At 34.6% G+C, this 4,815-nt stretch overlaps 2 non-coding genes across 2 annotated transcripts; both read left to right on the forward strand.

Annotated features, from left to right (window-relative positions):
* Window positions 1-3,574: 3,574 nt before the first annotated feature.
* Trnas-gga (transfer RNA serine (anticodon GGA)) lies at window positions 3,575-3,647 on the forward strand. The gene has a single exon. It is a non-coding gene; the product is annotated as a tRNA-Ser (tRNA).
* Window positions 3,648-3,886: 239 nt separating this feature from the next.
* Trnas-gga (transfer RNA serine (anticodon GGA)) lies at window positions 3,887-3,959 on the forward strand. Its single transcript has one exon. It is a non-coding gene; the product is annotated as a tRNA-Ser (tRNA).
* Window positions 3,960-4,815: the final 856 nt, after the last annotated feature.

The following is a 4,815-nucleotide window of genomic DNA, read 5'->3' on the forward strand; positions in this document are numbered from 1 at the left end:
TTCGTTGAATTTTCTATTTACTCGATTTCATAAGGCGGGAACCAAAAGGAATACACCAAATATATTTTTTTAAACCTTACACTTGCGTAAATGAGCAAAGGCAGAATCTTATACAGCCACAGTTAAACGTTTGTACGATATTAAATTGGTTTTTAAAGTTATTTAGCACTATATTCATGAAATAAAATAAAATACAACATAAAATGTTCTTATATTATTAATTAAATTGTTATTTAATATACTTTTATTATGTTATTATGTGGTGCGGCGCACCAAGGTCGCGGTGCGGTCCGGTAGTGTGTTGCGGCTTTTAGAACGAAAAAGTATAAAATTAAAAAGTAAGAGGCAATCCCGCTGATTTTCATACTATAATGAACAAATCATTTTAAAATGACTGCAGTTTGTTAAAAAATGTGTGTTTTCCTAAATATTGCAATCTAAATGATTTTCGCTAGGGGTTATTAATCTTCACACATGTAAAGTCTCCGATTGCAAGTAAGTCCTAAGGAAAAAAATCATGGCCGTTGGTCTAATGGGTACTTCAATTACTGATTTTGCGAAATTGCCTTGTCTTGTTTGGTTTCCTCGCATTCGATATGAAAAGTAGAGTGTTTAACTCGGGTGAAAGGCACCATTTCCGTCTCGGACTATTGGCGCTCTCACTGCGTTCGAGCGCCAAACTACCTCGACAGAAATGGGTGCCTTTCAACCCTTGGTTAACAATCTACTATTATTGTTATGTCGAATGTATTGATAGGCATAAATTATTTTTCGCCTAATATTGTGAATAAGCTACCTATCTCTGGGAGCAGTTTCGTTTTACGGGCCATAAAAAAAAATAACCCTAACCTACCTATCTCTGAGAGCAGTTTCGTTTTACGGGCCATAAAAAAAAAATAAACCTAACCTAGCTATCTCTGGGAGCAGTTTCGTTTTACGGGTCATAAAAAAAAATAACCATAACCTACCTATCTCTGCACAGTGTTTCGTCTAGAACAAGCTAGGTGGACAAAATTATTTTTTTATGTTTTTGGGTAGTATTATGGTTAATATTGTTCAATTAAATATAATTTATTAAAATATTTAAAATACCATGAAAAAAAGTAAACAAATAAAAATAAAATATATATTTAAATTTATTATATATTTTTTTACAAATAATTTATTAACACAATAATAAACAATTTTTTACAGTTCAATAGACACATTATTTTTTAAATTATTTACTTAAAAATATACAAAAAAATATAAATATATACAGAAAATTAATTAAGACTTAACTTATTATAAATAATAAATTAATTATTAATCTGTTAATTATTAATAACCTAATAATCTGTTCTAACTCATGTATTATATCAGAATAATAATTGTTTTCCTTGTTTTGCGTAAGTTTCTTGAAGTTCTTCTGAAGGATAAAACACGCATGTACCTATTGCATTGGGCAAATAATGATATGATGGATATTTATGATGATCAGCCTTCATTGACCACTTTTTAGTCTGCTTGTAAGTTTGTATTTGTCAATTTTGACTCAAAATAATATGCTAATGCCTCATTAACACTTAGCTGCCTAGAATTCATTGAAGTTCCTACTGTTGTCGTAAGAACAAGACTACGTTGGCTTATGTGGATTTTGTCTAATATTTTTTAACATTTTTGCCGTGTTCTATTTCCTGCCGATCACGAATCAATCGGGATTTCAGCAGCAGTTAAAACACTACGTAATTGTACCAGATCTTTAATTCAGCGTTTTTTCGTTTTGAAAGAGGAACTTTTGAAGTTTAATTTGGGTCTTCCTGCAGGATTAACATTTTCAGATGACGTTGATGCACTTGGTCTAGTTATGCACACTCGTAATTCTATATTTTGGTCATCCAGACCACTTTTAAACTTTTCCACAAACTGCTTCTTTAATCTTGACGCACTATTCCACTTGGTATTCAGTTTTGATGAATAACTGGTTAAAATATTTTTCAACCGTCTCTCAGACTCTTTCGTGAAATCTCGTAACTCATATTTTACCAATATAAACTGATAAAGGTGGGAATTTCTGTCATTTTTCCCTTTATTTGTCCATTCTTCAAAAACCCCTTCCTTGAAATAGAGAAAACGTGTTCTGCAAAAAAATGGAAAAAAAAATGTTGTAAAAATTTGTGAAAAAAGAAATATACACCATCATAAAGAAGGATAATGGAAGTACATAATATGTAAAATCTAGACTGTTGTCAAGTGTTGTCAAGTGTTTGCCAGTCTATCAAAGTTCGAAAACTAAGATAAAATTCAACATTTTTAAAGTACATTTTTAATGCTATAGATATTGCACTATTACGAGAGATATGAATATGTTTAAAAAAAAATATAAAGTGCTTACCGTCAGCTATAAGATCCATCACTACAACTTTCCACAATATAATGTTTTACTTGAAAGAGATGTTGTTGAACGCATCACAGAATTGCAACTGATTTAATTGTGCGATTGCACTTACCTCGTTAGCTGACTTCGGCGCCCTTATAACTCATAAAATTAGAAAGTCAGGCATGATCTATTCATGGGTTTGGGGGTTTAAGAATGTTATTTATCTAATCTAATTACTCATTAGTGGAAATTTGATAATGAATTTTGTCCACCTAGCTTGTTCTAGACGGAACACTGTGCTCTAGGAGCTGTTTCGTTTTACGGGTCATAAAAAAAATAACCATAACTTACCTATCTCTGGGAGCAGTTTCCTTTTTAGGGTCATAAAAAAAATAACCCTCACCTACCTATCTCTGGGAGCAGTTTTGTTTTTAGGGTTATAAAAAAGAATAACCCTAACCTACCTATCTCTGGGAGCAGTTTCGTTTTTAGGGTCATAAAAAAATAACCATAACCTACCTATCTCTGGGAACAGTTACGTTTTACGGGTCTTCAAAAAAATGCTAAATATAATTGTGATCAAATAAAAAGTATGCAAAGTTTCAATTTGGGCAAACATTATTAAACAATAAATAGTTAGGTATAATAAAACATTTGCTTAGTGACTATTTTTCTAAATAAATCGTGGTAAAATGAACATCTAGGTACTAAATAAAATTGTGATCAAATAAAAATTATGCTAAATAATAATATGCTAAGCATTGGTTTGCCAACTAAAAGTACTGCAATAAGTTGGTTGGGAAGTGAAATTAGGCGAAAAATATTTCGGCGAGATGGCAGTACACCAACAAATGTACAAACAGCAACACTCTTAACTGTCCATCGGTGGTCATGGCCAAGGCATACAGTTAACAGTGTGGGCGTTGGTAGGACTTAAATAATATGGAGCCAAAAGCTTCGTTCACTGGTTTAAAGGACGCAAATTTTATATTAAAGGAAAAAATGGAAAAATTTACGCTTCCGGCAGGACTTGAACCGCATCCTCCACAATCCGTGTGTTGCTCTTAACCAATTGAGCTACGGAAGCCTACCAGGACATCGCAAATCTTTCCATTCCTTTCTTTATGTAAACACGCCTTTGGGGTGGCGTATAGCGACATCGTATAGTGTGTTTACATAAAGAAAGGAATGGAAAGATTTGCGATGTCCTGGTAGGCTTCCGTAGCTCAATTGGTTAAGAGCAACACACGGATTGTGGAGGATGCGGGTTCAAGTCCTGCCGGAAGCGTAAATTTTTCCATTTTTTCCTTTAATATAAAATTTGGAATATCGCTCGCAGACGTATCTGCTTGTTAAAAAATTGATTTAGTATGGGTTAGCACATTGTTACTGGTGAATTCTCAATGCACCTTGAGACTCCGGTGCCGTTAAAAGATGCAATTGTCTTGCGGTAGATGTCGCTATACGCCACCCCAAAGGCGTGTTTACATAAAGAAAGGAATGGAAAGATTTGCGATGTCCTGGTAGGCTTCCGTAGCTCAATTGGTTAAGAGCAACACACGGATTGTGGAGGATGCGGGTTCAAGTCCTGCCGGAAGCGTAAATTTTTCCATTTTTTCCTTTAATATAAAATTTGGAATATCGCTCGCAGACGTATCTGCTTGTTAAAAAATTGTTATAGGACGCATTACGAATGCTTTATTTATTGAAGCGAAATCTTTGGTCGCCAAGGGATGTTATTGAATTTTTGGATAAGTGATTGCAAGTGGTTTGGTTAACGACATTAAAAATAATAAGAAGGTAATTTTTTTGCTAAATATTATAAAGCCTTCGTTGCGCATGTAAAAAATAAAATGTAAATGCATGCATGTAAAAGTATATTCCCAAATTGGAAAGTAGGTACGCCCACTGCAACGGGAGCCTAGTTGTAAGCGAAGTGCCAGATTTATAGCACAAAAATCACTAATTTATGGAACAGTGCATAGACGACCGATGTCAACTGGGCATGCAATAAGTCCACGTTATTGCTGGGTAAATGACACAATGAGAGGGTAATCCGGCCTCCCAAGTGCCATTGTGCTGCGCTCGGCTCTCACAACAGGCAGAGTGGTCCGTGCCCTCATTGCAGTTGCGAGTCTGGGCGAAGCCATTTTTCGGTGGACCAGTCTACAGTCGGATACAGTGTGCGCGATTGCTGGAAAATAAAGTTAAAGTTAACATTTTGTTACAAACTCCAGATTCCTGCCTTTAATCACTTGTCTCTCCGAAACTACGACACTTGGGTCATAATGGTTCCCTACGGTAGTTAGTTCAATACTTACCTAATATTTTTCCACAGTTATGATGTAATATAATTTTGTGTGCGTGAGTGAAATGCGATACCGTGGATGTACACAGGTTACAGTGAAAATATGCTTGGACAAACTTAGTGCGTGCATATTATTCTACAAAAAATA

The sequence above is a fragment of the Cydia splendana genome, chromosome 1 (genome assembly GCF_910591565.1).
Source record: "Cydia splendana chromosome 1, ilCydSple1.2, whole genome shotgun sequence".
Taxonomy (NCBI): Eukaryota; Metazoa; Arthropoda; class Insecta; order Lepidoptera; family Tortricidae; genus Cydia; species Cydia splendana.